Source organism: Adiantum capillus-veneris, chromosome 4 (genome assembly GCF_014529385.1).
Source record: "Adiantum capillus-veneris isolate H3 chromosome 4, ASM1452938v2, whole genome shotgun sequence".
NCBI lineage: Eukaryota > Viridiplantae > Streptophyta > Polypodiopsida > Polypodiales > Pteridaceae > Adiantum > Adiantum capillus-veneris.
In genome coordinates, this window is record NC_140934.1 from 50,589,814 (window position 1) to 50,613,922 (window position 24,109).

A 24,109-nucleotide genomic window follows, 5' to 3' on the forward strand; every position below is an offset into this window, starting at 1 on the left:
CCTTCTAGTCTCTCCCCTTTGAGCTTCAGTGGCTTCACTTGTTTTTTCTGCACCAAAACCTGCCAAATCTGCTTCTTCTAGAATGGAAAGTTTGTGCCATCCAGCTTCTTTATATTGTAAAGAGTCTCACTTTGAGAAGATGTCATGTCTGCCAAACTGTTTACTCCTGGGAAAAATCCGGCAGAGTTTCCCCTGTAAACTGGCCTCTGTACACAATAAACAAGTTGTAAACAACAAGCTGAACACCTCTCCTCAAGAACTGTCAGTATTTTGAAAACTTTTGACAGAGTCTCCTCTGTAAACTGAGCTCTGGAAACCAAAATATAGCTAAACACACAACCATAAATAGTGACCAGTGACAAATCTAAAAATCTCTGTAATATGCTATCTTGTAAGCATAAACTGTCTCCTATCTGGGCGATCACAGAACCTGTATTTGTTTCAAGACTGAACATTGAACAATGCCTCAACGGTCTAATGCATAAGATGCAATCCAGTGTCTACACAAAGTCATACATCCTATGGGATACAAGTCACCGAAGAGGATGCTTGTAGAGGGGAACTCCAACAACCTAATCCACCTCACACTGGGTAACCCAGCCCCCAGTGCTTAGCTTCAAAAAACCTCACACACGACCCTCTCAGATGGCTCAGCAAACTGCCTAGAACTAGCATACATCCTACAATAGACCAATCATTGTCCTATGACTGTTGCGGCAGTCTATCTACTAGCGTGACTCACAACTAGCAGACCCACAATCACAATACATCAATCTGCAATACATGCCAGTGGTGTCAAGCCGTCGTATGGCCACACCTCCCCTGGAACCTGGCAAGCACAAGAAGTAGCAATGCAGACTGCAATATATATATCTGATAATACATATGTGTACATGGTCTATAGATGATGCTTTGAAGACTAATGAGTGATGTATATCGATGCCGATATTGATATCGACCACCTCCTGCTTGCCAATCTACACGAGGCAGGTTCAAAAACATAAACAACTTCAAAAGGGGGGTATAACTGCAGGTCACCTAGGTCACCTGATGAAAATACTCCTGAAATGCCGAGTGTGAATTTCCAAGCTCCGGATCCAGAATCTGCCTGAAAAGTACGCGCGTGTGCGATTACGTGAAAACGCAGTGAACCTTGCTTTGAGACCAATTGAAGTCGCGGAGCGGAGCTTAGATCAACTCACACACACACACACACACACACACACACACACACACACACACACACACACACACACACACACACACAGATACACAGACAGAGAGCTTACACACTACGGAGAGAATTCGTTGAAGGGTTATCTCCCAAATCTTATTATTCACACAAGTATGTGTGAGTATATACAAAGAGTTAGTGATAAGCGAGTTAGGCGGGTGGCCGACCATATCCAATGTGCTTTGTGTGAGCATGAAAAACTGGGTTCCTTGCAACTGCCAATGCACTCTGACTGTCAGTGTAGATAGTGTTGGCAGTGTCATGTCCAACACTCAAATCAGCCATAAGGTGTCTGAGCCATACATACTCAATCGTAGCTGTGAAGACTGCCCTGTACTCAGCCTCACAACTGGAAGTGGCCACAGTAGGTTGCTTCTTGCTCAACCATGATATACATGAACTGCCAAGCATGAAACAAAAACCACTTGTGGACACTCGCGTGTCAAAACAACCAGCCCAATCTGAGTCCGATAAAGCATGTACGTCTGGCGGAAATGATCTTCCCTTGGGATAAAACCAACCAGGATGTAAAGTGCCACTAAGGTAGCAAAAAATCCTCTTGACAACCTGCCAATGCTTAGACCCTAGGCTAAGCATAAATCTACTGACCTGTGAGACTAAAAACTATATATCTTGCCTTGTGTTGCATACATAAATGAGGCATCCAACAACAGTTTAGTAAAGAGTGACATCAGTAGGTGTTAGCGGGTCGCCACGAGACGGACGTCTGCAACATAGCTTTATGGCACTAACATAATGTCAATACTTAGGGAAAGTGACTCGGATAGGGCATGAAGACTCTATGAGATCGTCAATCTCACAAAGTGAACCTTAACAATGTTAAGTATGGAGCCTGATTTACCCTTGTAATTTTCTGTGGGAAAAGCGCACATTTGTAAGGCCCCCATTATGAGGAGAAGCCATCGTGCGTGAAGGAAAATCACTCACCGGAAACCAAAATTTTCACGGACAAGAATCACGGGCAACTTTAGAGGCCTTGGGGGTGGAGGCCCCAGAGACTTTTTTTTCGCCGGAATATTATGGCCGGACGGCGGCCGGAAAGTGGTCGGAAAACAACCGGTCGGTTGGCCGGTGGCCGGTAGTCAATGGCCGATGGCTGGTGGTCGGAAGTCAATGGCCGATGGCCGGTGGTCGAAAGTCAATGACCGGTGGCCGGTGGCCGAATTCAAAAGCGGACTTGTCTTCTCAAGGGCGGCCACACATGGGCGGATTGGAGGGTCCGATTCGGACTTATTCGCACAAGGGCGGCTACACATGGCTGTCTCTCATAAGAGAGGGCAGCCCTTTTGGCCTATAAAAGGAGGCCATTTCTACACACATTTCATAGTGTGAAGTTGATGCAACAAGGTGAGTGTGAGGTGGTGAGAGTGAAGCAAGGCGGGAGCTCTATCAAGGGTTTAATCCCTTTGTAAACTACTTCTTCTTTTGAAGTGCTAAAGCCATTGAGTGGCTGCTTTCCCGTGGACGTAGCCCAAATTGGGTGAACCACGTATATCGTGTGTACTCTCTCTCTCTCTCTACTCTATAATCTCTTGTGTGTGAAATCTATCTCTCTCCATTAAGTAATCTACTCAAAAATCTATTTAGCTACGTCTTATTTTCTAACAACTGGTATCAGAGCAAGGTTTGCTCGTAGCTAAATTATCTCAAGGAAAGGATTCCTTGAATTGAGTGGGAGTTATGGCAGAGGAAGGGAAGCTCAAGATTGAGAAGTTCAACGGCAAAAACTACCAACATTGGAAGATGCAGATTGAAGACTATCTCTACCAGAAGGACCTCTATTTGCCACTAGGAGGTCTTGCGAAGAAGCCCGCAACAATGGCAGATGAAGCATGGATTGTCCTTGATCGAAAGGCACTGGGAACAATCCGGTTAAGCTTGGCGTCAATGGTGGCCTTCAATGTTTCGGAGATGAAGACCACGGAGGACTTGATGAAGTCACTTGACGACTTCTACGAGAAACCATCGGCATCCAATAAGGTATTTCTTATGAAGCGCTTGTTCAATCTAAAGATGGCAGAGAATGGTTCAGTTGCAAAACACCTAAATGACTTTAACACAAACATAAGTCAACTTCGATCAGTGAAAATCAATTTCGATGACGAAGTGTGAGCTCTCCTTATACTATCATCTATACCGGATAGTTGGGACAGCCTTGTGATGGTTGTAAGTAATTCTATCTCTGGCACAAATACTCTTAAGTTTGATGATGTTGTGGGTGTTCTCCTGAGTGAGGAAATGCGAAGGAGAAGCACAGGAGAATCATCAAGTGTTGCACTATCAGTGGAAACAAGAGGAAGGCCTAAGGAGAGGTTCAAAAACCAAAAGGGTCGTCATCGCTCAAGGCGGAGCAAGTCACGAACAAAGTCAGTTCTTGAATTTTGGAACTGCGGCAAGAAGGGCCACGTCAAGAAGGATTGCTGGTGTAAGAAGAAGAAGGAGACAGAGTCTCAAGACAACAAGCCAACATCGGAGGCCAATGTGGCAGGTAAAGGAGAGCAAGATGCTCTAATTCTCTCATTAGACAATGTGTCTAATTCTTGGATAGTAGATTCCGGGGCTTCAGTCCATGCGACACCACACAAGCAACATTTCCAAGACTACACCAAAGGTAATTTTGGGTATGTATACTTGGGAGATGATGAAGCTTGTGAGATTGTCGACAAAGGTACAGTTTCTGTCAAAACTGCTAACAGAAATGAATGGAAGCTTAAAGATGTTAGGCATGTTCCTTCTCTTCGCAAAAATTTGATCTCTACAGGACAATTGGACGATGAAGGTCACAACATTGCATTCGGAAAGAAACGGTGGAAGATCTCAAAGGGATCTTTGGTGGTTGCCAAGGGAGAAAAAGTCGGTACACTTTACTTATGTACTGTTAGCACGCAACCTTCAGCTTGTGCAGTAACTACAGAAGTTGACAGTGCGGTGTGGCACTACCGACTTGGGCATATGAGTGCGAAAGGAATGCAAATCCTTCAAACAAAGAAGCTTCTACCATGTTTGAAAGAAGTGGACTTAGAGTTCTGTGAAGATTGTGTTTATGGTAAACAAAAGAGGGTAAATTTTCAAAAATCAGGAAATGAAAGAAAAAATAAAAAACTTGAGTTGGTTCATTCTGATGTTTGGGGTCCTGCAAGTACACCATCACTTGGTGGCTCATTGTACTATGTAACATTCATAGACGATGCGACTAGAAAAACATGGGTTTATGTCATGAAGAATAAATCCGATGTATTTTCCATATTTCAAAGGTGGAAAGCCTTTGTGGAGAATGAAACAGGTACCAAGGTTAAATGCCTCAGATCCGACAATGGAGGCGAATATTGCAGCCAAGCTTTTGAAAGCTTTTGTGCTAGCAATGGCATTCGGAGGCAAAGGACAACCCCAAGGACACCTCAACAAAATGGGATTTCGGAAAGGATGAACCGGACAATCGTAGAACGAGCACGAAGCATGCGGCTACATGCAGGCCTACCGCTTGAGCTTTGGGCGGAAGGTGTAAGTACGTCTGTGTACTTAATCAATCGGTCACCCTCAACGGCATTGTATGGGGGAGTTCCAGAAGAGGCATGGACAGGTAAACCGGTGAATTATGCATTTCTCAAAGTGTTTGGGTGTGAGGCTTTCATGCACATAGATAGAAGCCTAAGATCAAAGCTAGATGCAAAGTCCAAAAAGTGTTTCTTCATTGGCTATGGAGAAGGAGACTTTGGGTATCGCCTATGGAATCCTGAAGATGGTAAAATCTTAAGGAGTAGGGATGTAATTTTTAACGAACAAAATATGTACAAAGATTACTTGGAAAGAAAACAAACAAAAGAAACAGGTGATGAGTACATGGAGCTTGAGGACGGTGAAGACTCAAGGACTGCAAACGGTGACAATGTGCAACAACGTCAACCAAATGAGGAGCCTCAACCTATTCCCCGAAGATCTACAAGAGCAAGTAGACCTCCAGAAAGGTTTGTTCCTTCCTTCAACCATCTCTTGATCTCAGATTCTGGAGAGCCGAAATCATACGAAGAAGCTATGCAACATGAATCCAAAGAAGAATGGACGAAGAGCATGCAAGTGGAGATGGACTCGCTACATCGAAACCAAACATGGGAGTTGGTTGAGTTGCCTAAAGTTAAGCGGGCACTTCAAAACAAATGGGTGTACAAGCTGAAGGAAGAAGAAGGTGGGAAGAAAAGGTACAAGTCTAGGCTTGTGGTAAAAGGTCTTTCTCAAAAGAAAGGTATTGACTTCAATGAAATATTTTCTCCTGTTGTAAAAATGAACTCAATTAGGCTTGTCTTAAGCCTTGTGGCTGCTCATGATCTAAATCTCGAGCAAATGGATGTAAATACGGCATTCCCTCACGGTGACTTAGAGGAGGAAATCTACATGCTTCAACCAAAGGGGTATGAAGTAAAAGGTAAGGAAAAAATGGTTTGCAGATTAAAGAAGAGCTTGTATGGTTAAAAGCAAGCATCAAGACAATGATACTTGAAGTTTGATCGATGGATGTTGGATCATGGATTCACAAGATGCAACTCGGATCACTGCGTCTACACGAAGAATTTGGGAGATGGGAAATTCATCATCCTAATGTTGTATGTTGATGACATGTTGATTGCAAGTGCTAACATGCAAGACATCAAAGACCTAAAAGAGGAGCTGTCCAAATCTTTTTCAATGAAAGATTTAGGTGCTGCAAAGAGGATACTTGGTATGAAAATATCAAGGGACAGGACGAAGAAGACAATAAAGCTCTCTCAAGAAGATTACATCAAGAAGGTACTAGAAAGGTTTGCAATGCAAAATGCAAAACCAGTTTTTACACCTTTGGATGGTCATTTTAAACTAACGAAGGATATGTGTCCAAAGACACAAGAGGAGATAGCCTATATGTCTAAAGTTCCATATGCTGCAGCGGTAGGTTCTCTAATGTATGCTATGGTCTGGACAAGGCCAGACATTGCACATGCAGTGGGAGTTGTGAGTAGGTTCATGGGCAACCCAGGTAAAGAGCATTGGCAAGCTGTGAAGTGGATACTTAGGTATCTAAAAGGGACAACAACAAATGCTTTGTATTTTGGAGGAACTGATATTTTTCTAGAAGGGTATGCTGATGCAGATATGGCAAGTGACAAAGATACTCGAAGGAGCACTATTGGCGTTGTTTTATCTTCTCTTGAGCTTCGGTAAGCTTCTTAGCTAGGGATTTTTGCTCTCGTTCCCCGCGTGCTTTCATCCTAGTCTTTCTAGCTTTCCAACTATTTCGTTTGCTCTTGGTTTTCTGACTAGGTGCGTCTGTCTTTGGTCCATCATCTGTCTTTGGACTCATGTCACTTTTCGTGTTCTTTGTCTCTGGATTCTCATCAGCTTTCTTTTGAGCTTGTGCTCTTGTAACTACTTGAACTGGTACAACATTTTCATTTTCTGAGCTACTAGGTAGCTGAACAATCCCTGATACATTTGTCGTGCTTTTCCTGATTTGGTTTGGGTTTTTCGGGCAATCGGGAATCAAGTGAGTGATGCGACACTCAAGACAATAGGCATTTACTTCAGTGATCTCCGTATGAGGACATTGTTTGACCAAGTGGTTGTCATGACTTTTGTGACAATCTGTCTCTGGTTGAGGAGATTCTTTTAGAATTTCCTCTTGGCTATAAGCAAGCTTTGACCTAGATAAGCCTCTATTTGCAATGAATCGCAATGTCCTTTCGTCCATTTCATACCTTATTTCTTTCTACTGAAACCCAGGAGGTGGAGGTTGTACATGCCTCACCACTCCATGTGTTTCTCTCACATTTTGTTGCTCCAAAGGGTAGTACTCACGTTGGTTGCTATACCACATTGTAACTGGTACTGGCGTTGGTTTATTTGATGCTTCCATCATTGGCATGTATCTCATGTCTACCGGCATTCTAGCACCTGGCAGCGGAGGTTGTTGTCCTAAGACAAGCTGTGGCCTTAAAACTCCTACTGGTCTTGGCGCATTCCCCGTAATGTATCTAGGTGGAGTAGGTGCTTCTGGAACAGGTTGTACATACCTCTCCCTAGCATTTTCCATGCTATAATAGCATTCTTCCCCCGTATGGTTCATCCATTTTCTCTCAATTTCACACCACTTTGGCTCTCTCGAATCAGACCTTACAAGAGGAATCAACCTCTTGACCAAGTCGTCGATAAGCTTTTCTTGATCAATAAGTCCTTTTCTTCGTATGCCTCACAGTTATCCACTAGATAAAGAGCTTCTTTGATCAACTCGTTTAGCGTCATCCTCGTTATCATATGCAGATCCTTCTGAAGGCCCGCATGTCTCATTCCCTGGATAAAGATCAGCATCAGTCGTGCTTGCGTAGGTAATTCCGCTCTCGGACAGAGCTTAACATATCTCTTGAGCCGTAATGATGCTTTGCGTACTGATTCATCCTCTTTCTGTTTGAATCTATGGATTTGCGAGACCGTGTTGTGAGCAATGCCTTTTGGCGAGAATTATTCAATAAACTCCTCAAAAAGCTCATCTAGGGTCTCAAAATCCCATTTTCCACCGAGTTGAACCATGTTGCTGCATCATCTTCTAGAGTCAATCCAAATCCCGCAAACTGTGTTGCAAAATCTTAAACTTCCTCTGCACTCTTCTAAAAGCCGTTACGTGATCTCTAGGATCTTTATCTCCGGAGTATTTTATGTTTACCCATTTCTGGACTTGGGATGGTCTAACTCGTCAATTGTCTACAAGTCTAACCAGAGACTCTCCCAATCCTTCTCTCGTTATCGCTCTTGAAGGGAATCCTGGTGGCTCTCTTCTTCGAACTCCTATAGGAATTCTCGTGTTTGGTGGAGGAATTTGTGGTCCTTCATTGACCAAATATCCACCTCTTTCTAGTATAGTCTATTGATTTGTGCTTTCTACAACTTCTTGTCCACAACTATAGATCTCCATTGACAGTCGACTCCGTATGTGTAGACATATAAGAGCTTGTAATCCGTTATCTCTTCTAGGTATGGATCTGAGCACCTATAAAGATTGACCTCATTGTCTTCAATGTATCTATATAGTCCTTCACTCTCATGACCAATCATCCAAACTCTCTCCACAAGATGGGTCTTTATCAATTGCAAGTTTGGAAGATCCATTGTGGGAGGATATTCCTCTATCGTCGGGATCTCCAAGCCTGTGTAAGCTGCGTTTGAATCTAGGGTAGACATGATTTTTGGGCTTAAGAGCTTTTTCTTGTTTCAAGTAGACTTATTCCACTGTGTTCAAGTGCTTTGGTTAGGGAAAAGTCAAAACTATGTCCAAAACCGCAACCGTTTCGTCACAATTCTCGCAAATTGTCGCTTTAAGACACCCCTAACTTGCGGATGAATTTTGAGGCCTCAAACGATTTTTTTTTCAGAGTTTTGCTCTAAGATCTGTAGAGTTACTCTCAGGCTACGTTTTGATATAAAAACTTTTCCGATCCGATACCGTTTGTGAAAGTTATGGCCAAAACAGTGAAATGCAGTTTAGAATGGTCAAAATGAGTCCAAATTCAATTTTGAAAAAACATTTGGGATCTCTGTGACACTGTGAACACTCCTGTATGGTCAAAAGTACAGTTGGACCCTAAAACCGGCCTAGAGACATACTACGCGTAGGATGTCTATATGCTCAAAATTTAACAAAATTTGGTCCAGATACTCCCCTTAAGTCCAACAACACAATGGTATGCTCAGATTTTAATTTGGACCTAAAAATGGCCTTGAGACATCCTACGCGTAGGATGTCTTTTTGCTCAGAATGACTTGAAATTTTCACCCCAACTTCTCCTTGATGTGCTGATCACAGTGGTGTGCTCATAGGTTGGTTTGGACTCCTAAATCAAGCTTGAGACATCCTACGCGTAGGATGTCTTTTTGCTCTGTTTCAGCTCAAACTTGCACTGTAGCTTCCCCTTGATGTGCTTAACTCACAACTATTTTTACTTTTTGATTCTGACACCTATAGGTTGGTCAAATGATCAAGAATCTGTTCCAGAAGCCTGATGTCTGTTCTGATGAATTCCTAAGTCAAATCAACTCCAAATTGGACCAAAAATTGACTAGGAGGCTTGCGTAAGGCTATATGACAATATGGTATGGTCACAGTAGAATTTTGGTTTCAGAATTATGCAGTAGACATCCTACGCATAGGATGTCTTTTTGCTCAGAATGAACCCAAATTTAAACCACAGACTCTCCTTAAGGTGCTAATCACTGTGGTATGCTCAGAATTTTGTTTAGAGTCCAAAATCACACAGAAGACATCCTACACATAGGATGTCTTTTTGTCTTGTTTGACGCCAGACTTGTCCCACAGCTTCCCCTTGATGTCAGTAACCCAGTGGTATGCTTAGATTTTGGTTTGGATTTCAAAAGTCCCAAATTTTAGCTGTTCTTGCCTTTTGTCTGTCCAAAAACGCTAAAGTCTGTTCAACTTTCACTGACCCAAATGAGATGAAATTCATCACATGCACTCAAAACAACATTTAGAACATGCCTATGGAGTCATCCTATGGTTTGGTCTCAAAATTATGCCTTGGGCACAATTTGGGTAGGATGTCTGTCACTTCTCGTCTTTTGGCTTTGATCTATCAAAATTTGGTCAAATTTCCACTTTCCAGGTGAAAATAGGGTAAAACCTACCTTCTAAACACACTGGTCAACTCAGAATTTTAAAAAAGTGCCCAGATCACCCTGTAGACATCCTACGCGTAGGATGTCTACTGCTGATTTTTTGAGACTGAAGTGTCCTTGATGCTTCCTTATGCTCTCAGCAAGTGCAAGTATGCTTCACAATTGCAAAAACATGCAAAAATCACTCAATTTAAGCCTTTTCTGAAATTTTACGTTTTCTGACTCCGCCTTTTGGCTTTTGGTCAACAAAAATAGGGGAAAACACCCAAGTCAATATGTTACTAGAGTAAAACCTACCCTCTGAACACACTGGTGCAGTCAAAATTTTCAAATTTGGTCTCTAGAACCCTCTTGAGACATCCTACGCGTAGGATGTCTATGTTTACAGAATTGCAGGTTTTATTAACAGAACCCTAGCAAATGCTCTTTTATATGCACAGCATCAGTCAGTCATACAAAAATATCCACAAAAGCTTGTTTAATGCATTTTTACCCTCAAAAGCACACTTTTCCGTGATTTCAAATGCAATCAAGCACTTTAGCAAATAATTCAATGTTGAATAGCTCTAGATCAGAATCAGATCACTTACCTAAAGCTACTCCTACAAATCATATGGGGTTTTGCATCTATGAGTAGAAAAACGCTTCACTGCCACACACGGACTAGTAAACGCTTTTATCACCTCACAAATCACTCGACCACCAACAACTACTCTAATCCACAGATCCTAACTAAACCTATCTAGTCGCAGACCCTCGGCAAGACACACGCTTCCTGGCTATCCACTTGATCACGGAATATCCTCTTCCGGATCCACTTAAGAAAAATGCTTTCTTTAGCCGAAACTAAATCAAGAAACCATCACACGAGTGTTAGTAGGAAACCTACTTAGGTCCTTGTGTCCCCGGCAACGGCGCCAATGTTGGACGGGAGAGACTCATACACCCATGAAGTGCATGCAAACACTACCTAGATCAACATAATGTCAATCGAAGACACAAATGACACGATAGGCACACGGAGGAAATCTCTTTAGCTTGTCAAGCTGAGACCATCCTACACATACAACACTCTGGAAGGCCAACTAAACCACAATCAAGAACCTCGCTGCCCTCAACTACACCACCTAGCCACATACACACATACGGAAGGTAACTCACCTGATCATGCCAAAATCATACGAAACTGAAGGAACACCATCCCCTCACTAGGATACACCTGTCCCTAAGATTCTACACTCAAAACCCTCACTCTAAACCCATCTGCGGAAAATGCGTAGGATGACAGAGTAGAATTTTGAAAGTGCCCGAAACTGAAATTTATGAGTACCTATGCGTAGCTTATGTCGCCACGATTCTATAGACTACAAGCACGCAAAAAACAGACATCGTTTGATACACTTACGGCCACAAATAGCTCGTAGATGCATCGGCGTGTGCGCTTCGTCTCGTGTGGAATGCTTGGCGTCGTCACGTAGCTCTCCTCGAGCCTACAGCAATGGTGCAGTCGGATCTCCAATGTGTTGAGCGAGCCGGGCGTAGCGAGAGGATGAAGCTCACGGTCACTCTCTTTCTCTCTCACACACAGTAGACGGCAGCGCTAAGTTTTGATTATGATTAAAAGTCTTTTTACAAAATGACCTAGGTACCTTATATACTAAGGCTACCTTAGGTTTAACCAAAAATGGGGTTGAAAGGGTCAAATGGCTTTGTATTTACAATCTGGAAGTGCCATTGCACCCCGGCTTCTGAAACTAGAATAACTACTCATTACAAATGACATTTATAGCCATAATCCGCAGCATTTCATAACTCGCAAAAGATAAGACTTTGGTACGAAACTTGAGTTATGTTGTGTTGTTGACCCAACGGTCAACAACATTTCTTCCTTGTAGAGGATGCAAGAGCAACATCCAGACAATCCTTGGTTAGAGGAGCAATTGCAACAGGATCGCCAGGAGCTCGTCAGCACAGAGGAGAGGTGCCATGAGTTTGTTTTCCATTGACAGGCATCTTAATGGACCCAGGTGGGTGACAAAGTGAGAGGTGCTTTCTTTGAGGCAGTGGGACCTCGACATACGCATGCCAAGTTCAGCCAGTTGAGGTTGCTTGACGGGTCAGTTGCTTCAAATCCAAAGGACATGCATGCAGTTGCTACTGACTTTTACCATGATCTACTGTCTACAGAGCCTCAATCAGAGTGTCAAGATGCATGCATAGAGCAGGTGCGGGCATAGATGCCTTGTCTTGTGACTAAGGAGATGTGCTAGAGGCTTGAGCTACCTCTTTAGCTAGAGGATCTACACGCGGCCCTTAGACCACTTCCCCGTGGTAGCTGTTCAAGTGAGGATGGTTTGACTCCCAGCTTTTTCTTGGAGTACTAGGACTTGCTTGGCTCAAATCTCTGCAACGCTTTTGAATACATCTTGCACACAGGAGAAATGCCTAAAAGCATGACTGAGGGCCTGGTTTACCTCATTCCCAAGGAGGGTGGCTCCTTCGACAATGGCGGCCCATCACCATCCTCAACTCATCCTACAAAATTCTTGCCAAGGCTTTGAGTTTGAGAATTCAGCCACTTCTAGAGAGCACTTTACATGGGACACAGATAGGTTTTGTCAAGGAGCGTAGTATCCTTGACAACATTTCCACTTTTTGGGAGGCATCTGCCCTCGCGCGGCTCCGTGGTGAGGATCTGGTGATTCTTCTTCTCGATTTTGAGAAGGCCTACAATAGGGTTGACAAGGGCTTCAGAGGGCACTCTATTTAGGACGGGCTTCTCAAATGCTTGGATCAGAGGTGTGTCAACTCTGTACAGACCGGCACATAGTCATGTACTTTTGTTTGGACTTAGAGGTGATCGTTTCATGCTCACACGTTCGGTTAGACAGGGCTGCCCTCTTGTCCCCCTTCCTCTTTCTGTTCGATGCTGAGGCGATGAGCAGGTTTTTGGTTTCACAGCAGGTTGGTTTACGTGGCTTAGCGCTCCCTATTTGAGGAGATGAGCTACTAGATGTTGAGTTTGCAGACGACTTAGCCTTGTACTTGGATGTCCAGGAGGCCAACCTTCACAGGTGTGAGCAGGCTCTTGAGACCTTTTGTTGTGCATCAGGCACACTGATCAATTGGAGAAAGACAATGGCTTTCTCGGTTGCTTGTGCTCCTACGCCTGATTGGATGCCAAGTGAGGGTTTCAGATGGATTCCCCCAGGGACTACAGTTTGATACTTGGACTATCAGGTTGGCTTGGACTTGTCTCCTGAACAACAGATTTCTCCCCTCTTCCTTTCCATCAAGAGGAAGTTGTTACATTGGAGCTCTGCACGCTTTCTTTGGCAAGTAGATTTGTAGTGGCCAACCAAGTGTTGCTGGCTACTATGTGGTACATCACTTCTTGTTGGATCTTTTCAAGTTCTTGCATAAGCCAGGTAGAGAGGCTGATCAAGAACTTCCTTTGGTCAGGGCGTGACACTCAGATAGCACAAGCCAAATTGGCATGGTAGGTCATCGTTCTTCCTTGTTCTTAGGGAGGATTGGGGATCATAGACGCATAGCAAAGCAGAGAACTTCTAGGAAATTTTATCGTCAGAGGACTTCTTCCAGGGGAGGAGCCCTAGAAGAAGTTTTTGCTTTAGCGACTTAGTGCTAGGGTGCCTCAAGTTGGAGGCCCCTGGCGACCTTCGACTAGATGGATCTTCACAGAGATGCGTAGAGTTGGCCTGAGCAGGAGACTAGAGGATCGCTTCGCTGTGAGTCTGCTCCAATCCTGGGAGCAGTTGTGGAGAGGCCTAGAGCGGTGCTAGCCTACTTGCATGGAGAAGCTCCTGAAACAACCCCTTGTTTGGAACCCCATGGCTAGCTCTCAGAGAGGCCACTTGGTTGGTAGTAAGCCTCATGTTTCCTGGGGTACCATGATAGAGGGTCCAACACGCACTTTAGGTGACTGGCTACAATTCTCAAGCTTGTCAGAGGAGCTTCATGGCATCCTTCTACTACAGGGCATGAGAGGGTGCAAAACATGTGTCAGGACATCTCAAAGGTAGTACCAGTTGAGTGGCTCACATCTCTGGAGTCAACAGCGCCTAGATGGATGGGGGCCTTCACGCGACTGGAGGTTCTCATCCTAGTTTGGGCTTGCTCAGATACTGTACCCTCCCTGTTTTTTGAGCTACAAGGTGAGGGACGCTTACACCAACTTTCAGTAGAATCCCCACAGGTGGGAGAGTGCTATTTTCAAAGGATCCGAGTGGTGGGCATCTGTGGGAGGACTTGTGTCATAGATCCTGACCCAGCAGCTCTTGAGACTGGCCACTGGAGGATGTGGTCTTGAGAGAGCTGTCCACTGGCACGAGTGCAGTTGGATCCTCGAGAGTGGTTTTGGAGGGATCCTTTCTCCTCAGCCGACCATCCAAGTGTCCTTTCTTTCAGTACTCTATTTGATTGGGACGTCACATACTGGCAGAACGGAGAGAGGCTCATCCTGCTGCAACACCTCATTGCCAGGAGGAGGGTCTCACAAATGAGATCTTGTCAACTTTTTGAGAGAGGTTGTGGGACTCAAGATAGCCTAGGCGAGTCACTTTGTTCCACTGGCTGGTTGCACACCGAGCTGTAGTAGTTGGAAGCTGGCTTGTACATAGTGGTCTCTCGGTAGCATGCGTAGCTTGTGATCATCTTGTGGAGAGTCAGCACCACTGTCTTTGGGACTGTCCTTTGGCACAACACGTTTGGCTTTGTATTCTTCAGTTGATGCCAGCTCTTTCCACAGCGCGACGCTACACGTGGGGGCAACTGCTAGGTCCACTCTCATGGGTCCGACACTTCAGTATGAGCTATCCTCCACCAGCACGATGATAGTGATGGAGGGGGATCGACCTACACTCCAGCCTACTACAGAGCTTACTTGCAGTGAGAGAGAGAAGTGTTGGGAGCTCATCTGCAGCGTGACACTCTCGTTCATCTGGCGGGCCCGCTGCTTGTGCATCTTTGAGGCTTGCCCTGTACCACCAGCAGAGACAATTCGGGATCTTTGGCTAGAGTTGATCCATACTCTTAGAGGATAGTTCAAGAGACTCCAGGGCAGCTCCAACCGCATGAGGGAGTGTAGAGAGGCTTTCCTTCGACTCTGGCGCCTTAAGCCTTTCTTCACCACCATGGTCCAGGGTGTGCTCAGATGGCACTACCATACTCCTGTGTGGCTTTTCCCTCCTCCCATCTCTTGATTTAGCCTCATTGTACATATGCTGTTTTTTCATTGGGAGAGTCTCCCCCTCATGATTGTTGTAGCCCTCTCTTGTAGAGGCGGTTGTAGCCCTATGGGAAATTTCATTAACTAATAGAAGGATATTTTTCTCACAAAAAAATAGGGTCTAGAGGGAATCCTTGTTTGATGGATCTTTTGACCTCAAATACACCCACAATTCTCTTATTGAACATGAGCTTAGATTGGCTACCATCAACAAGGGTGCTGACTAATCGCCACATGCGCGGTCAAAAGCCCAATGACTTCATGACATCTTTGATGAATGACCATGTGATTTTCTCATAAGCTTTATCTAAATCTAGCTGCAAGAGAATACACTCTTGTTTAGTGGATCTTGCATACTCTATGCCGACCACATTGCTGCCAAAATGTTATCATAGATTGACCTTCCCTGGATAAATCCATGCTTGTGGGGAGTGATGACTTTGTCTAGGAGGGCTACGGTTTTGGAAATAATCTTGTAGGCAACTGACATCATATTGATGCGGCACCAATCTATTTGGCAGTAGGTTTGATGAGGTGCCTTTTAATGCTTATGTCAAGGACTCCATTAACTAGGGTTTGGTTAGCCATTTGCATGATTAGGGACTTAACGATCCTCCCAAAACTCTTTGAAAACCCTAGTAGTGAAACCATCCCACCCAAGGGACTTTTTTTTGCCTAAAGCTTGCAAACCGCAAGAGCTTCCTCCTTGGTGACGGTCCTCTTCAATAGGTTGGCGTCTGAGAGGGAGACCATTTTTTGGACATTGCCTAGAAGAGTAGCTTTGGCTTCATCCACTTCCGAGGAGCTGTCCTTATGCTGTCTCATGTTTTAAAAAACAAGGCTACACAAGGGAGGGTCTTACCACCAGCTACATTCTTGTCCATGTAGTTTCTAATCTCATACATCAAAATCATGAAAAGAAATAGAAGCGGGGCTTATCCAGGTCTCATATGGTATACATAACATAAATCATAGTGTTGTGTGTTGGGGAAAAAACCCTTGAAGATGCTCGATGCCGAGATCTATCGCTACGCTGAGCCAAGTCCATTCCGTCAACCACCCATGGCCTTGCTATTGGCACTCTGCTCACACTACCACTTTGGAGTTCAACGCTCTTGAATCACATCTCTTGCTATGTGTATGCACGAGTTGTAAGGCGTTTTGCTCAGCTTGTTGTTCTGATCACACGTCAATTGGGAAACACCCTCTAAAGGAAGATAAGGTTTTCAAAAACAAAATGAAAAATAAAAATATTAGGAATCTGTGTGTGGTGAAGCAGGCCAATTCTCAAAGTAAATGTCAAAAAAGAAAAATGTGTGGGGAGGGCCCCCCGCTGCTGGTTGGTGCTCTGGATCTTGGAGAGAGACGTAAGCACTGACGTATGTGTGTGTGTGTTGGTATGCTTGCCCACGGGCCTGATGCTCCTGAGAACACGGGTTGCGTTCTGCAATCTCCTCCTTCTCTGAGACACTGATTGAAAGGCAAAGGAAAGACCTTTAGGTCGGGGACTGCTCAGCAGTATAGTGTTGACACACTCAACGATGCATTAGCTACAACTCCTATTCTAGCTATTTGGATCCTTTGAAGACATTTGGTTTGGAAATGGATGCCAGTAATCGTGCTATTGGAGCAGTCCTTCTACAAGAGGGGAGGCCAATTGCATTTGAAAGCAAAATACTTGATTCAGCGCAGTAGAATTATTATGCTTATGAATGCAAACTCTACCGAATAATGTCTGCCTTAAAGACATGGCGGCATTATTTGTATGGATCTTAGTTTGAGATTGTGTTTGACCATGAAAGCATAAAATGGTTTACACAACAAACAGACTTGAAGGGGCGAAAGACCAGGTGGACTGAGATCCACTAGGAGTATGACGCAAAGCTCTGGTATCGTAAAGGATGATACAATGTGGTGGCTGATGCTCTTAGCCGTATGCCTGAGATCAATTCACTTTTGTTCGCGGAACTTCGTAGTGAATTTTTGGATTTTCTGAAGGGAAAATATGAGCATGATGACACATACTCCAAAGTGTGGAGCCATGTGCGAATGAGGGATCCTTCTCACTCCAATGCTGGTAGTGTGTCATTACCCTCCACACGCAGTTCTCCTCTGTCGAGTGATAAACTGCAACGATGGAAGCGACGCCAAATTCTTTATGAATGTCATGATAGTCCAAGTATAGGGCACCCGGGTATTAAACGGACTTATGCTCTAGTATGACGACAATTTTACTGGCCAGGTTTACATGGCTTTGTTCAAGACTATGTCTTGCATTACCAAAAATGTCAAGTTAACAAAGCAAAGCGCTTGAAGGCAGGAAGACTCTTTCATCCTTTGGAGATTCCCAATGGGAAATGGGAAAGTATCTCTATGGATTTTATTGTGGGTTTACCAACCATTGTACGAGGTCATGACTCTGTATGGGTGGTCGTAGACCGGTTGACTATGCAAGTTCATTCCAATCAAGTTGAACATAAAGGCTCCAAAATTAGCTAAGTTATTTGTGGACAATCTGTACAAGTTGTATGGCTTGCCAAGTAACATTGTGAGTGATCGTGATCCTAAGTTTAATAGCCATTTTTGGAGGGTTGTGTTTAAATGATTGGATACACAACTCAACCTCAGTATAGCAGACTTGGGGAGGTCACCTAATAAAAATTTAACCTACCACGTGAGTTCAATAGAAGGGTATTTAAAGTTCTCGAAGCTTACATAAATATATATACATAAGGGAATTATTTTTAAATTTTGAAAAAAACTTACAGATTTTAAAGAAAAGGGTACATTATATTCTTAACAAAATTCATAGATAAGGGGTTTTACAAACATGTCTTGAACGCATGTGATATAGTAGTCTTACCATAGTGAACCCCTCGAGATAGCAGATCATGTAGAAACGGATGGTCAAACTGAACGAGTTAACCAAGTGCTAGAGGATATGCTACGCGCATACGTTAGCAAGAAACAAATAGACTGGGAAGAGTATCTACCTCTTGAGTTTTCTCACAAAACAGTGCTAAGCATGTCACGACTGGATTTAGTCCTTTCATGCTCATGTATGGTTTTCAACCTAGGTCACCCGTCACAATGGGGTTTGCAACTGAAAAACTCCAGCATGTTAAGGATTTTATCCAAGACCATATGGATATGCTGAAACTTGCTTGTCAGAATGTTGGGCAAGGGTAGGATCGGTATAAGAAGTACGCTAATGAGAAACGCCGACAAGTTACCTTTGATGAAGGGAAAGAAGTGTTTTTGTGTGTGCCAAAGCACTTGGAAAGGCTGAAGACTGGGCCAACACCTAAATTAACTTCAAGATATTGTGGGCCTTTCAAGATACTCAAGCAAGTTGGCGATCGTGCCTACACACTCTCGTTACCGACACACTCTCGTGTCCCCACGGTATTTCATGTAAGCCGTTTACAAAAACGATTCCATGGGAACGACAATGTCATTAACCAACAGATTTTGGTCGATTTTGTTGAACTTCCTAACCCACCACATGAACCTGAGCGGATTCATGACTATCATGATTTACGTACGCGTCACCATGTACGTCGACAAGATTTAATCAAGTGGAAAGATCGACCTGAAGAAGGTGCCACTTGGGAATACATTAGTGCTCTTAAGAAAAAGTTTCCCACTTTTGTTTTCAAGGACAAAAACACTTCTTCAAGCGGGGAGTAATGTCAAGCCAAGGGCATACCTAGGGGGGTCACGGACCCGGGCCAAGAGGCCGGCTGCCAGTGTGGACTGGGGATTCAAAGGCTAAGTAGCTATATATGGGAGGTTGGGCGGTGAATCCAAAGGAAGGCAGTCCCTGTGCATTATACCCATGTTGTCAAGGTCTATATATATATATATATATATATAGAAATAAGTGCTCAATTGAGCTTGAATTGCATTAAGCTTAGAAGATTATAAACTGTCCAGGCATATCCTTTGTACAGGGTTATCCAAAAAATAATACATCAAAGGGGGTCACGACTCCTCAACTACATTTACATGCGAAGCTTACAGCTTGAGTTTTTTTAGCACAATTGTTTCCATCGACACATTTCTAGAACAACATCGGTGTCTAGAGGATCACACTTCTTTTGAAAAAGTAATTCATTTTTGGAATGCCAAATTGCTCTCAACACAATAGCTCTCACTATGCAAATGTCCATCAGAATATCCATACTGTCAGTGTGTCTAGACCCCATAGCTAAGTATCGTCTAAAGAAGGGAGTTCCCAAATGTGTGTACACCCACTTGAAAACAGATCCCATGAAAATTCTAATTTCGGAACAATCCCAGAACAGGTTGGTGAGGCATCCATTTGGGTGCTTGCATCTGACACAGATCCTTCAGCTAGACCTCTTGCTTTGGCATTGTTCCCGATAGGGATGAATCCAAAGAATAATCTCCAAAGGAACCCTTTTTATTTTCTTCGCATTTGGCCTTCTATAGACATTTCAATAGGGAGGAAGGGTAAGGCTTGAGATTTTTCCAAGGAGTCTTCCGATTTTCCACCTCGAGCGAGAGATTGCTGCAAAGCTTTAGATGTTCAAATGAATGCTTTGATAATCCCAAAGAGTTCCAAGGTGACAAAGCCCTTGTTGCTAAGATTCCTGGCTATTTCAATCCAGTAGTTATCAAGGCCCAAGCCTTCCACAATGGGACCCCACAGGGACCAGTGTCTGACCGTACCTTTCCAATACCTTATCTCTTCCTTCCACTTGAGTGCATCCGCGACCTTACATCATTTTTCAATAAATCTCCTAGTAAAACCTCCTACTTGAGCCCTTAGTACGAACGGGAGAGAAGTTTGTTTTGTATGTCGAGGTTGGACCATGAACCTCCTTTAGACCTCATGCGGGCTACCATTACCATTTCCCTTGCCATCACGGCCCAACTCTCTTCTGAAATGGTAAGGGTGTAAAAGAATTTGGCACAAAAAGCTATATCATGAGTGACAAGGTCAAGTGTCAAGTCCACATGAGCTTTCGATTTAGCAATCGCTGCCCATTTACCCCATTGCTATGCTTTGCCAACAAAAAGTTTATTTATCCACAAAAACTCCTTGATTGGTATCAAGAAGGAGTTCCAATTTTTTGGGATAATTGTAGGAATGGTGATGTGAAGGTTATATACGAGATGACAAAGGTGCTAATTATTGTAGCTCTACAGTGGAAGGGAGTCAGGATGAACAACCAACACTTCATTTTCTTTTTGATTTTCTCTTGAACCCAATCAAAGGCAGTCTTATGAGTAATTCCTTCCCCAATGGGCACACCTAAGTGACAGAAGGTGTTACCTCTCTTCAAAACCTCTCTAGTCCACCCTGAAGAATCAAAATTATCTTCATCCATCAAAGAAATAAGCCTTGATTTTTCTATGTTGCATTGTGAGCCTGACGCTATCGCAAACATTTGTAGACTTACTATTGAGGTTGGGACCTTCTTTTTGAAAGGGGTGAAGCTCTAGTGATGCCTCCCCCTTTTCATAATGAAAAAGGGAAGGTCATCTTTTTTTCTTTTCTTTTTTGCCATACTCACTCAAACGAGTGAGTTTAAGATAAATTTAAAAAAAGAAGATAACAAACATCCTCCATGCTCATGATGAGCCATGAAGTTCCAAAAAAATACAAGATTGATAGAGCACTGACCTCGGGACTTTTAGAGGGAGCCCCCAAACACATTACAACAAACTAGGATCATAGAATTTATTTAGTTGTGGTAAAGGGAAGGTAGTCTTTTAAAAAATGCACAATGTTTGGTTGGATGAAAGAGATAGAAATACTCATTACAGTTACAAAGACAAAACACATATATTCTGGTGTTTGGTCGTAATTTTTGGCTTTGAAGGTAAGGCAATGATGATGGTGAGTGGTGGGTGATGCTTTGGACCCCTTCCTCCTAGTTATGTTCAAGACCACTCGTGATGCATTGTGCCCTCCAAGCCTAAACTCCTCATTCCTTGAAGGTCTACCTGATGTGTCTTTGAATATATCCTTTCAAATTCCTTGTACACAAGTTGTTCATGGCTTTAATTTTTGAAAAGCCAATGACATGGATTTTCAATGGAGCTAAAGCTTACATGATGCAAAAGCTTGCACAATATCCAATGCCCTTCTATGAACCACCCACTCATGCTTCTCCCCTCCACCCACAAAAAATCCCTCGAGTGTTGCCCCTCCTCGCTTCCGTGCACTATGACCCTGAAATATGGGAGCACGAAGAGATGACTACAACTTTGCAAATATAGTCCAAAAGAAAAGCTACGTGCCAACCGCCATGACGATTTAAAACACAATAGGCAAAGATAGAGCGGGAGTTGTGAGCTTGAGCAGCCATGGCATGAGACCAGGGAGCCAGGGGACTTTGCGATAAAGGTGTGTGCACTGCACTGCACTGCACTGCACGAGAGAGAGAGAGAGAGAGAGAGAGAGAGAGAGAGAGAGAGAGAGAGAGAGAGAGAGAGAAGAAGAAGAAGAAGAAGAAGAGAACTTTAATGTCGTAGGAAACTATTGCAAGAGACCTTAAAGATCTAACTGACCAGGAGAGTTGAACTCAAGGCCTGTTGAGAGAGAGAGAGAGAGAGAGAGAGAGAGAGAGAGAGAGAGAGAGAGAGGGGGGGGGGGGGGGGGGGGGGGGGGGGGGGAGGACAAGAAATTGAGGTGAAAAAAGAATTTAGAATCTAGAAAAGTGAGAAAATTTGAAAATGTCCACATTAGGGAAAGAAGCAATGAGAGAGAAGGCTTTGATTGGGAGTGTGCATGAAGAGAGAGAGCGAGCAATATCCATTATTGAGATTTTCATAGCAAAAGGTGAAGAATAGTTTTTATTCGCCTTCCAAAACGCTCTTGGTCATTTTCAATCTTGAATGATTGAATGATTGCATCCTTTTTGGCCTTCAGAAAGCCATAGGAGAGTGGGTGGAGAATTGGTGCACTTTCTGGACCATTGATTAAGAATCACGGATTAGTGACACATGTAAGGTGAGCTTGTTTTGTAATGTATATGGATCTTTCCCACATTTCAACTTGGTCCCTTCTTTTAATGCTCAATTGACTTCCTTGTTTAGTAAAGGTTATATTTTCTTTTTATAATGTAAATGGGTCTTTTCATCATTGTAATTTGGTCCCTTTATTTAATGCTCACTTGACTTTTTTTCTTTTTTAATTCTTCGTTCAGTTTATAAGTTTTATAAAGATTATATTTCTCTTTTATAATGTAAGTGTCTCTTTTCATCATTGTAATTTGATCCCTTTATTTAATGCTCACTTGACTTTTTCATAATCTTTGTTTATTTTATAAATGGGTCTCTTCATTTAAGGATCTAACTACTTTCTTGTCAGCTTTTTGATTTAAAACATACTTTTTTCCTTGCAAATTTTCTTTTCATTTATAGAGAGTTTCTAACTAAAAAAATTTAAATTGTCCTTAAATGAAAGAAATTTTTCACCACCACTAATAATTTTTTTTCAACTTTTGGTTTTGATATGCAAATGTCACCTTATTACTTTAGTGCATGTATTATTATTAAGGATTCGCTTTATAATTTTTTACAACTATGATTTTTTTTTCAACTTTTTGTTTTGATATGTAGATGTCACCTTGTTACTTTAGTGCATGTATTATTATAGATTAGGTTTAGACATTTTCAATATTTATTTCTATCCTAAATATATTATGTAATTATTTCATTTAATATCATGCATCATTTTATTGTGTAATTTGTTTTACTAATATATTTATACAAGAATTAGATCAATTCCTTAATTCACTAATATTTTATATACTTTATGTTTTCATGAGGTCAATTAATATAACAATTATACAAGAGGGCATAAGGAAAAGCGAAGATTTTTGGTGCAATTCCTTTTGAATTGTTGGATTATCTCCATGTGACATTTGAACGTTTTTTGATTTTAATGGGTGCATATGGGAGTGCCTCCTTACTCTCTCACTTCGTTAGAGTCGAGGTAGCTCTCTCTCTCTCTCTCTCTCTTCTATAGGCCACCGTAAATCTTTACCTTGTTTATCATGGGGTAAGTATATTCACTCACCATCATTTATTTTGTCCCTCACCATCAGGTCAACAACAATTATCTTCAGTTTTGTAAGGTTTTGTCTGTGGGCTCCTAATTAAGTGAGGTTGCGGGCCATGGCAATTAAGAGAAAAGATATGAGAAGCTCAACAAAAGAAAAAGTTGAATGGGCGATGCATTGGAGGAGGGGCACGGATTGGAGGCCAAGGCAGCTTGAAGCACAATAGTAGCTTGCGTCTCCAACTAAGGAGGGTGCATGTATGCTCTTTCAGAAACCTCTTCTGCACTTGAGAGAGAGAGAGAGAGAGAGAGAGAGAGATGTAGGAATTTCTAGGGTGGATACACATGTGAAGCATTCATACTTGTGTGTGTGTGGGTAGATGAGAGAGAAACACTCTAAACAAAAGGAAAGCAACCTTATATTACTAGAGCAAAAAGACTTGTTACAACCATGAGAAGAGAGCCTCTTATGTAGGCTTCAAAGGTGAGTTTCTAGAGAATTCTAGGGATCACTCTCGCATGGCTAGGTGGGTAGAGAGCTAGTGTTTAACTCCCACAAATGCCCCCTTAAACACATGCGTCTACCAACTGAGGTTCACAAAGAAAACAGGATGTGGTACATAACGGTTCTCATATGGATTCAACGTTATGTCCAACATTACAAACATATGGGATTTATCACTTTATGAACATTGATGGTTCTCATAAGGATTCAACATCATGTGATAAGCGGTTCACACATAGAAGTACTACAAGTTAACAAGGATTCAACAAAGAGATAAGGTAGCATATCCCCATCACAGAATGTCATCACCACTATTATAGTAGTTTCCTTTAGTTGGGCTGTCCTTAACATGGCTTTTATTAAAAAAGGAAGTGCTAGAAGCGGAAGAGGAAGCACGAGGAGAAGTGGTGA